Source organism: Choloepus didactylus, chromosome Y (assembly GCF_015220235.1).
Source record: "Choloepus didactylus isolate mChoDid1 chromosome Y, mChoDid1.pri, whole genome shotgun sequence".
NCBI lineage: Eukaryota > Metazoa > Chordata > Mammalia > Pilosa > Megalonychidae > Choloepus > Choloepus didactylus.
The window spans coordinates 6510177-6522447 of NC_051335.1; the positions used below are offsets into that span (position 1 = coordinate 6510177).

Consider the following 12271-nt stretch of genomic DNA (forward strand, 5'->3'; position numbering starts at 1 on the left):
TTGGTCAGTATGTCTATATTAGAGCCAGTACCATGCTGTTGTGACTACTGTGGCTTTATTATGTTCTTCTTTCTTTGAATATTTTTAGCATTTTGAGACCCCTTTCCCTTTCAAACAAATTTGATAACTAGCTTTTCCAAGTCTACAAAATAGGTTATTGGAATTTTGATTGGAATTGCATTGAATCTGTAAATCAGTTTGGGTAGAACTGACATATTAACCATGTTTAGCCATCCTATATGTGAACACAGAATACCTTTCTACCTCTTTAGGTCCCCTTTGGTTTCTTTTAGTAAAGTCATGTAGTTTTCTGTATAGAAGTCTTTTACATCCTTGAATAAGTTTATTCCTAGGTACTTGATTTTTTTAGTTGCTTCTGTGAATGGAAAGTTTTTCTTGAGTGTCCCTTCATTTAGGTCATTTCTAGTGTATAGGAACATTATTGATTTATGCGCATTGATCTTGTATCCTGCCACTTCACCAAATTTGTTTATTAGCTGAAGTATCTGTGTTGTTGATTTCGTGGGATTTTCCACATAATCAAATCATCTGTGAATAATGACAATTTTGCTTCTTCCTTTCCAATTTGGATGCTTTTATTTCTTTGTCTTGCCAAATTTCTCTGGCTAGAACTTCTAGCACAATATTGAATAATAGTGATGACAGTGGGCATCCTCATCTCATTCCTGATCTTAGAGGGAAGGCTTTCAGTCTCTCCCCATAAAGTACTATGCTGGCTGTGGGTTTTTCATATATGCCCTTTATCATATAGAGGAGTTTCCTTCAATTCCTACTTTTTGAAGGGATTTTGTCAAAAAGATGCTGAATTTTGTCACATGCTTTTTCAGCATCTATTGAGATGATCATTTGATTTTTCCCTTTTGATTTTCGACTGTGTTGTATTACATTGATTTTCTTCTGTTGAACCACCCTTGCGTGCCTGTAGTGAACTCCACTAGGTTATGATGTATGATTCTTTTAATGTGTCTTTGGATTTGTTTTACAAGTATTTTGTTGAGGATATTGCATCTATATCCATTAGGGAGATTGGCCTGTAGTTTACCTTTCTTGTAGTATGTTTATCAGGTTTTGGTATTAGAGTGATGTGAGCTTCATAAAATGAGGTAGTGTCCCTTTTTCTTCAGTTTTTTGAGAGTCTGAATGGGAATGGTGTCGGTTCTTTTTGGAAAGTTTAGTAAAATTCCCCTGTGAGGCCATCTGGTGCAGCCTGGGCTTTTATCTGCAGGAAGCTTTTTGATAACTGATTGGATCTCTTTTCTTGTGGTTGGTTTGTTGAGGTCTTCTATTTCTTCTTGGGTCTGCTAGGCTGTCCATGTGCTTCCAGGAAATTATCAATTTCCTCTAAATTGCCTAGTTTATTGGCATACAGTTGTTCATAATGCCCTCTTACAATTTTTTAAATTTCTTCAGGATCCATAGTAACAGACCCTTCTCATTTCTGATTTTGTTTATTTGGGTCTTCTCTTATTTTTATTTTGTCATCTAGTTAAGGGTTTTTCAATCTTTTTGATCTTCTCAATGGCCAACTTTTGGTTTTATTTATTCTAATGTTTTTTGTTTTCCATGTCATTTATTTCTGCTTTAATCCTTGCTATTTCTTTTCCTCTACTTGCTTTAGGGTTAGTTTGTTGCTCATTCTCTAGCTTCCTCAGTTGTTCAGTTAAGTCTTTGATTTTAGTTTCTTTGTTCTTTTTATTTTTTTTTATTTTTTTTATTTTTTTATTTTTATTTTTTTTGTTGTTTTTTTTGTTGTTGTTGTTCTTTTTTTTGTTCTTTTTAATATATGCACTTAGAGCTATAAATTTTCCCCTCAATACCACCTTCACTGCATCTCATAGGTTTTGATATGCTGTGTTCTCATTTTCATTCATTTCTAGATATTTGCCAAATTCTCTTGCAATTTCTTCTTTGACCCACTTATTGTTTAGGAGTGTGTAGTTTAACCTTCACATATTTTTGAATGTTCTGGTTCTTTGATGGTTATTGACTTCTAGTTGTATACCATTGTGCTCAGACAATGTGCTTTGAGTAATTTCAATCTTCTTAAATTTACTGAGGCATTTTTGTGTCCCAGCATATGATCTATTCTGGAGAATGTTCCATGAGTACTAGAGAAGAATATATATCCTGGTAATTTGGGATGTAATGATCTATATATATATCTATTAAGTCTAATCCATTTATCACATTGTTTAGGTTCTCAGTTTCTTTATTGGTTCTTTTTTGGATTGTTCTATTTATAGAAGACAGTATATTGAAGTCTCCAATTTTTAATGTAGAAACATCTATTGCTTCCTTCAGTTTTGCCAATGTTTGTCTCATGTACTTTGGAGCACCTTGATTGGGTACATAAATATTTATGATTTTTATTTCTTCTTGGTGAATTGTCCCTTTTATTAATATATAGTGTCCTTGTTTGTCTCTTATGCCATCTTTGCATCTGATATTAGTATTGCTAACCCTGCTTTCTTTTGGCTGTAGCTTGCATGGGATATTTTTTCAATCCTTTCATTTTCAATCTCTTTGTCTTGCTGGGTCTAAGATGGGTGTCTTGTAGACAGCATATTTGTGGTTCATACTTTTTAATCCATTCTGCCAACCTGTATCTTTTAATTGGGGAGCTTAATCCATTCACATTCAATGTTATTACTGTGAAGGCAGTTCTTGACTTAATGATTTTATCCTTTGATTTGTATTTGTCAGCTCTGTTACCCTCCTCCTTTTTTTCCTTTAACTTACCCTTACTAATACTCTTCAGTTCTGTGCCCTTCTCCAGACCTTTCACCCCTTTCTTTTTTTCTCAGCTAGTTAAATTCCCTTTAATATTTCTTTAAAGGCAGGTCTCTTGTTAAGAAATTCTGTCAGCATTTGTTTGTCAGTGAAAATTTTAAACTCTCCCTCAATACTGAAGGAGATCTTTGCTGGATAACTAATTCTTGGTTGGCAGTTTTTCTCTTTCAGTATCTTAAATTTGTCATACCACTGCTTTCTTGCCTCCATGGTGCCCACTGAATAATCACTACTTAGTCTTATTTGGTTTCCCCTGTGTTCCGGTTTGCTAATTCTGCTGTTATGCAAAATACCAGAAAGGGATTGGCTTTTACAAAGAGGGTTTATTTGGTTATACAATTACAGTCTTAAGTCCATAAAGTGCCCAAGTTAAGGAATAAATAGGGTACCTTCACTGAATAAAAACGTCTGTCAGCTCAGAAGGCATGTGGCTGGCATCTGCTTGCTCCCAGATTGCATTTCAAAATGGCATTCTCCAAAATGTTGCTCTTGTGGTGTTTTGTCCTCTCTTAGCTGCAGCTCCTCTTCCAAATGTCACTCTCAGTTGCTCTCTGGTCCATCTGTCTCTGAACTCCAGTGATCCAATAAAGACCCACCCTGAATGGGTGGGGTTACACCCCCATGGAAATTATCCAATCAAGTGTTTCACTCACAGTTGATGGAGTCACATCTCCATGGAAACAATTAAAGGATTCCAATCTAATAAACACGAATAGTCTGCTCCCACAAAATTGAATCAAAGAATATGGCTTTTGGTGGGACATAATATATCCAAACTAGCACACCTTGTATGTGGTGAATCATTTGTCTCTTGCAGCTTTCAAGAGTTTGTCCTTCTCTTCAGCATTTGACAATCTGGTTAGTATATGTCTTGGAGTGGGTAGATTTGGATTTATTCTATTTGGAGTTTGTTGGGCATCTTTGATTTGCATATTTATGTCATTTAGAAAGGTGGGAACTATGTCTTCAAATACTTTTCCTAGCCCTTTACTCTTCTCTTGCCTTCTTGTAGACCAATGAATCTTATACTTGTTTGTTTAATGTTGTCCATCATTTTCCTGAGATCCATTTCAAATTTTTCAATTTTTTTTCACCATTTGTTCTTTTGTGCATTCACGTTCAATTGTACTGTCCTCTAGTTCAAGTATTCTTTGTTCTGCTTTTTCAGATCTGCTGTTGTGTTTCTCCAGTATATTTTTAATTTGATCAACAGTATCTTTTCTTTCCATAAGATCTGCTATTTTTAAATTTACTCTTTCTAATTCTTCTTTATGCTCTTCTAGAGTCTTCCTGATGTCCTTTATGGCTTTAGCCAACTCATTGTAGTTGTTTTGGAGATTTGTGTGTACTTCTTTGATTAATTCCTCTAGTTTGTGTGTCATCTCCAGATTTTTAATGTGGTCATTTGGCTTGTCCATATCTTCTGTTTTTTTCATGTGTTTTATGATTTTCTGTTGTTGGCCTTTGGGCATTTGCTTACCTTGATAAGGTTAATTTGGGATATGTAGTATTACTTGCACATTTATCTGTAATTTGGCAGAGCTACAGCTTGGTGGAGTATACTTTGTCACAGGATAATATCTCTACTGAGGAATCTAATAATGAGGATGCTGACTCCTTCTCTCTATTCTGCTCTCATATTTTCTGTTCTAATAGTGAGAAAACAGTTGTTCCTTCTGATATAGAAGTATATTTAACAGAAATTTTACCTAAAAACAGTCAAGTACAATTTCCAAATAACAAAAAGTGGAAAGGCCTTACTATAATAACTGGGACAGATGATTCATAACCTTCAAGTCCTGTATTAGAAAATTATACTGAAGGAGAAGCTAAACAGTTAAAAGAACCATGAATATTTTCAAGAAAGCAGAAAGTCACTCTCAACCTTCTTAGATATAGATAACATGTAATCAACTAGTCCTCTGTGAAAACAGGATGGGCTGGAGCTGTTACTTTAATCATAGAGAAGTTGTAAATAATGTAGCAAGGTTGAGTGCAGTCCTAATCAAGGTATGTTTATCAATATGATGTAATGGCTAAACTAATCAATAGTATAAAGTGAAAAAAATGATATTAAAAGTTAGAGACAATTATTCTTGTTATTTTTGTGTGTGTGCTAATGAAGGTGTCAGGGATTGATTTAGGTGATGAATGTACAACTATGTAATGGTACTGTAAACAATCGAAAGTACAATTTGTTTTGTATGACTGCGTGGTATGTGAATATATCTCAATAAAATGATGATAAAAAAAAAAGTTAGAGACAAATAACAGTAATCTGTTTTCTAACCTTTATAAAATTAAAAGTATGTTACATTGCTCTTACAGAAATCACAGCTTAATTAGTGAAAATATTATCAGTAGAGTTTTACAGACATTTAAGGCTAAATTTCTGATAATGTGGATACCTTCCTTTGATCTTGAATCACTCATGGCTTAAGATGCTTTGCTTTGTAAGACATTCATGTTCATAAGGCATCATTTAATGCAAAATAGAGTATGATAGAATATGAATATAAATCAAAAGTGCTATAAATTCTCTGTAACTGAGATAAGATCAAGCTCTCTGATCTCATGTCTAGCTACATCTGGAGGAGCGGGGGCTCCCAGGCTTGGTAATGTATCAATTAACTTTTACATTGTACACTTTTTCCTTTTACTTTAAGTGCTCCTTTTAGTAAAAATGTGTTAAAGGTGGATTCTTGTATTAAATACTCTTTACGTGTAAACTATGGTCCGTCCTTACACTCTTAATTGAGTGGGAGGTTGCTTAATGAAGCCCAAACCAATTAAATCATGAACTGATTAGGCTCAGGCCTTTTCTAATGGAGATCATAGGTTTGAGGTGTAAAGACAAACCAATGACATCTCTCCCTGTCCTTCCAGCAGATGGCACCCTTGAGCCACCTCTTGCTCTCAAGCCAGCTCTCCCCAACTTCATCTGTGCACTAGTCAGGGTCCAACTGGGTGGAAATCCAGTCAGTACACCAGTTCTCCGTGTACACTGGGGACTGTCAGCCCAATGGGTGGGGGTGGGCCCTGTGCGGTTTGGCTGGGAGACCACTCCAGGGCACAGTGAGTCCAGTGGTTCCCACAGCTATAAGTGGACAACCCTGGGTCTGTGGGGCTGTGCATCTCACCCTCCAGATCAAATGCACTGCAGTCCCTTTCCACCATGCACCTGTGAATCCCTGGGGTTTGAAAAGGGCTGCAGGTGCTTCAGTGTTCTACCCTTGCCTCTCAACTGTGCACACCATGGGCTTCCAAGGAGGAAGAGTGAGTGCAGTCCCCACTAAACTGCCCAATCCCAAGTTCTCTCATGTGAAGCATTAGCTCCCCAGCCAGCTGCTGAAATGGGTGAATGAAGTGTGAAAAGCTGCTCCTTCCCCGGAGGCAGTCCTGACTGAACAAACCCACCCCATCCTTTCAAGTGCAGTCTCTGTCTTTCCATCCAAGTCCCCACTATGTGGTGTAGAGGTCCTTGTTTGGCCAGTGGCCCCCTGGAAATGCTGTTCTCAAGTGCTTTCTGCCCTTTATCTAGTCTTTTCCATGGAGAATAATTTTGCTCTCCCTCTCCTAATCTGTCATCTTCCCTTGAGCATTTTTAATATCATTTTTTTTCAAGGCTTTGTTTGCTATGTCTGCATTCTCATTTTCTTCATTGGTGTTTCCTGTATTTTTATCCTCTTCCCTTGGATGGACCATCATTTCCTGTTTCTTTGTTTGTCTTGTAATCTTTCATTATACACTACATTTTAATCTTTTAAAATGTTAACTCTTGACAACCTAGGATGTCTGTTTCTTGGTTTTGTAACCAGCTGGTGATAAGGCAGATTTTCTTGAGCTTCAGCCCGTCCTGTGAGGAATGTCTGCCCAAGGCAAAAGCAGTGTGCAGGGTTTTCCCTGTCTTTCTGGGCTTCTGTTTTATCCTGGGCTTTTACTTGTTAGTTGTTTTGGAGTTCCTCTATTTACAGGAGTTTGGCTGTCCCTCCTGGAGACAGATTTCCCTCTCTCAGGTGTTAAAAGCAGGAAGGTCTTTGTCCCAGATTGTCTGCCTCTATAGTTTTTTACACTCCTTTCCTTGTCTCAAGCTGTTTTTGCCTGAAGAACAAATTCTGGGCAGGGGGCACACTGGAGAGAACTCTCCCAGGTCAGCCTTTCCCAGCCAAAACAGGGCCCAAGACCCATGAAGAGGACACAGACTGGCTCCAAAGTGCCCTGGGGATAGGAACAAGAAGAGCACCAAGAGCTTCTCTGACAGCTCTGCAAAGCTGAGATTTCCTTGCCTGCCCAGCAAATTCAGCCTTTCCCAGCAGTCCTTAGGAAATGCTGCATCTTTAAATCTCCATTGCCAACATCTTGTCCAGGGAGGGTTGAAACAATGACTGCCTCTAACTTTGTCTGGTGGCAAGTTGAAACAATAGCTCCCCTCAGAGCCTGGCTAATCAAAAGTGATCAGTAATCAGCCATGCCCACTCTTTGAGGAAGAGGATTTTTACATCTTTTTCTGTCACCAGCAGCTAAACCAGGGCTGGACTCCAAGGTGGCCTTCAATGAGAGTAAGGGATGGGTGCCAGTAGCTGCCATGAGGAGAGATCAATTTAGAGTTCTTTACCATAATTTATCAGTTTCTTCATTGTGCTCTTCCCTTGATGCTGTACAGTGTTTGTCTGGCCTCCAGAGTTTCAAAGGAGTTATTTCAGATAGTTTCTGCCTGTTTAATAGTTGTTTTAGTGGAAGGACTCTCTCCTGGTGCTCCCTACTCTGCCATCTTTCCACAATCTCTTTCTCCTTTTAATTCTATCAGTTTTTGCTCCACAGATTTTGAAACTCTGCTTTTTGGTGCATGCACATTTAGGACTCTTGGTGGACTGACTTTTCTCTCTGTCCCTACTAATTTTCTCTGTATTATTTTCCTACTTCTCTGTGAGTTACTTAAGCATTTTTTAGAATTCTATTTTGCTTTATCTATAGTGTTTTTTTATTTTTATTAGAGAAGTATTTACCAAAAAATGCACAAAATATAGAATTCCCATATATCCCCCACACACACTCAGTTTTCCCTATTACTAATAATTTGTATTAGTGTGGTACTTTGCTATAATTGATGAAACAATATTATAATTTATCTATATTGTCTGAGTGGGTCCCTTTGTATAGTATTTTTTTGGCTGCTCTAGATATAGTATTATATATACATGAACTTATCTCAACCTATAGGTGTTGGCATTTTGCCAGTTTGAGTGAATGGTAAAAACCTTGCCTCCTTTTATATCACTTTTCCCTCCCCCGTTTATACTATAACTTAAACATTTCCTCTGCATATATTGACAACCAGTTAGACAGTGATATAATTTTTGCTTCAACAATCAAACATAATTTAGAAAACTCACAGGAGATGAATATTTATGGTCTTTACTCTTACTTTCTTGTTCATTTGGTTATTTTTTTCTTCCATAATTCTTGAATTGTTTCCTCTCTATTTAGAGAAATTCCTGTAACCATTCTTTTAGGGTAGGTATTCTGGTAACATATTCTCTTAGTTTATCTTTATCTGAGAAGGTCTTGATTTCAACTTCATTCTTGGAGGGTATTTTCACTGGATATTGAATTCTGGATTGATAATTATTTCCTTTCAGCACTTAAAAAATGTTGTGCCACTCCCTTCTGTCTCCCATTGTGTCTGATAAGAAATTCTCTGCTATTTAAATTGTTTTCCCCTATCAGTAATGTGTCATTTCTCTCCCTGATATCAACATTTTCTTTTTATCTTTAGTTTTCAGAAGTTTGACTGTGAAGTATTTTGGCCTAGATTTCTTTGGGTTGATTTTATTTGGGGTTGGGAAATTTCAGCCATTATTTCTTTGAATACTTTTTCAGCCCTACCCTCTCCATCTGGGACGCTGTTGACATGAATGTTAGAACATTTGCTATAGTCCTACAGGTTTCTGAGGCTCTGTTCATTTTTTTCAGTCTATGTTTTTTTCCATTATTCAATTGGCTATTTTTTATTATTCTGCCTTCACCTTCAATGTCTCTTTCTTGTATCGTTTCCATTCTCTTGTTAGACCACTCATTGCAGTTTTAATTTTGTTCTTTGTACTTCAAATATTTCTATTTGCTAATCCTTTAAATCTTCCATTTCTTTCATGGGATTTTCTATTTTATTTGTTTCAAATGTGTTGAAACACATTTAACTTTGGAACACATTAACTGTTCCTTAAAGAATTTTTATGTTAGCTGCTTTAAAATCTTTGGTAGATAACTCTAACATCTCTGTCATCTTGGTGTTGGCATCTGTTGATTGTCTTTTTTCATTCAGTTGGAGAACTTCCTGGTTCTTGCTATAACAAGGTATAACAAATGATTTTCAACTAAAATCTGGATATTTTTGTTTTATATATCAAGACTCTGGCTCTTATTTAAACCTTGTGCTTTGGCTAGTTTCCTCTGACATCACTCTGTCAAGGAAGGGGAACACACTGCCTATTGTCAGGTGGAGTAGAAATCCAGGTTTCCCACTGGGCCTTCCCAATGACATCACCCTAGTGGGGGTGCTTACCGAGGATGGAAGACTGAAGTCCCCAGTAGGGCTCTGCTGGCATGGGTGCAGGTAGAGTCACAATTTTTCATGTTGTTTAGCTGGAGTAGAGCAGTTATTGTCTAAAAGTTTTCTGTCTTGCTAGGTTGCTCCTTTCCTTTTCCTTTGGCTAGAGAAAGCAGGGTTTCCTTGGGTTTGTCTGTGCCTTTTGGTATTTCTGCATTGCCAGCTTCTCCAGCACCCAGTCTGGGATATATGGGTCAAAAAAGAACACTGAGGGAACTGCATAATCTTGTGTTTGTTTTATAAATAATGTCCATGGTATTTAGTGGAAGGAATAGGGGATAGCACATGTACTCCATCTTTCTGTAACTGGAAGCCCCCCAAAGTGTTTTGAAATTCAGAATTAGGGAATTTTCAGATCATAATGTGATGCATAAACTCTATATGAGTGGTTCTCAAACTTGAGTGTGCATCAGAATCATCTGGAGGGCCTGTTAAAATACAGATTGGTGAACTCCTCCTCAAAATGCTCTGATTGGGTACATGTGCGATGAGGTCTGAGAATTTGCATTTCTAACAAGTCCTAGCCATGCTTCTGGTTCAGGGACCACACTTTAAAACTCTTTTAGGGATATCTAGCACAATGATTCTCAACTGTGGTTGTGCATTAGAATAACCTGGTGAACTTTCTATTAAAAAGGAATGTCTAGGGCTTCCTGGGAAATGTTGTTTGGTGGTGGACCGGTGGCTTCGAGGCGGTTTCTTAGGCTTGGCATTCTTAGGACTCTGCTCTTTCCAAGGAAGAAGAGGATATGACCAGATCTCTTGGAACAGTGGCATTTAAGGATGTGGCTGTGGACCTCACCCAGGAGGAGTGGCAGCAAATGAAACCTGCTCAGAGGAACTTGTATCGGGATGTGATGCTGGAGAACTACAGCAACCTAGTCACAGTGGGCTGTCAAGTCACCAAACCAGATGTGATCTTCAAGTTGGAGCAGGAAGAGGAGCCATGGGTGATTGAGGAAGAAATGTTTGGGAAGCACAATCCAGCTTGAAATATCATTTGTTCACTAAAGAATAGGTGATGATGGTTTCCTCACATTAATTACACATTCCTGAATATAAATTGTCTAAATTTGAAGACCTTTCAACAGACAATCATGATGTGATAACAGTGGGTTCTTATTTAGATTAAGTATACCTGGATGAAGATCCTTGGATGATGTGAGAGCCAGAGGCCAACACAGATGTGTTGGATATGATCAGAAGGAGATAATAAAGGATGGCAATCCTGATGGAGAATCCTGAGAAAAGTATGAAGTGCTTACAGAATTATGTTTGAGTGATTGGCAGAGATTATTCTTCTGTGATCTGCATTGCCTGCTTGTGATTGTCCTGTATGAGAGTGAAAAACCACAGAAAGAAACTCAACAGCCAAACTATTGACAATGCATCCCCTGGAATCAGTGACCTTCAAAGACATAGCTATAGACTTCACCCAGGAAGAGTGGGCCCTGATGGACACATTCCAGAGAAAGCTTTTCATAGATGTGATGCTGGAGACTATCAATCATTTGGTGTCCATGGGCAGGGAATGTGACCTTAGAAAACAAATGATATCCGTGCAGCATATCTGCAGGAATGACACATCCGCCAACTTGTCAATGCAGAGATTTCACACTCAAGAGGATCACATTGAATGTAATAATTCAGAAGAATTCATTTACAACTCCACATTGATTCAATATGTGTCAACTCAAGTTGGAAAGAAATCCTGTAACAGCAAACAATTCCAAGAAGTCCTCAGTGACCAGCCATGCTTTAATCAAGGTGAACAAATTCATGCTAGAAGCAAATCACATGATTGTAATATATGTGGGGGAGCCTTCAGAAAAAGTTCTGGTCTTGGACAACATGAGAAAACATACACTGTAGGGAAAAGGTGTGGTTGCCAAGTATGTGGAGAAGCCTTCAGTACATCTTCCAACCTCAGACAACATGAGAGAATTCACACTGGAGAGAAACCGTATGGATGTCTTGTATGTGGAAAAGCCTTCAATCAAAATTCTTCCCTTAGACAACATGAGAAAACTCACACTGGGGAGAAACCATATGAATGTCATCTATGTGGGAAAGCCTTCAGTCAACTGTCTACCCTTAGGCAACATGAGAAAATACACACTGGAGAGAAACCTTATCAATGTCATTTATGTGGGAAAGCATTCAGAAAAAGTTTTAACTTTAGAAGACATGAGATATGTCACATTAGAGGACAACAATGTGGGTGTCAAATATGTGGGAAAGCCTTCAATCAGTTTTCCAAATTAATACAACATGAGAGAATTCACAGAGGAGAGAAACCATATGAATGCCATTTATGTGGAAAAGCCTTCAGTCACAGTTCTACCCTTAGACATCATGAGAAAAAATCACCATGGAGAGAAACCATACAAATGTTATATATGTGGGAAAGCCTTCAATAAAAGTTTTAACTTTAGACAACATGAGAGAATTCACACTGGAGAGAAACCATATGTTTGCCATCTTTGTGGGAAAGCCTTCAGTGGATCTTCTACTCTTAAGAAACATGAGAAAATTCACACTGTTGAGAAACCATAAGAATGCTGTCAGTGTGGGACAGGCTTCAGTTGATATGCTACCCTTTGAGGAAATGAGAGAAACCACACTATGAATGTAATGAATACAGAAGAGTCTTCAGCCACAGCTCTAATGTTCAAACAAATGAGAGAACACACACAGGAGTTTAATTCCTTATCAAAGTAATCAGTAATATAATACCTTTTTTTGTAATTTATCCTTAAACAACATGAGGAACCCTATGTGCGTAGTTCATTCCAGCTGAACCTCAGCCTAGGTGCAGACAAGAAAAATGTAGCACAGTAATAACTCCAAAAT

At 37.7% G+C, this 12271-nt stretch overlaps 1 pseudogene; it reads left to right on the forward strand.

Moving 5' to 3' along the window:
* Positions 1-10803: 10803 nt before the first annotated feature.
* Positions 10804-12007, forward strand: LOC119523994 (annotated as a pseudogene).
* The last annotated feature ends 264 nt before the right edge of the window (positions 12008-12271 follow it).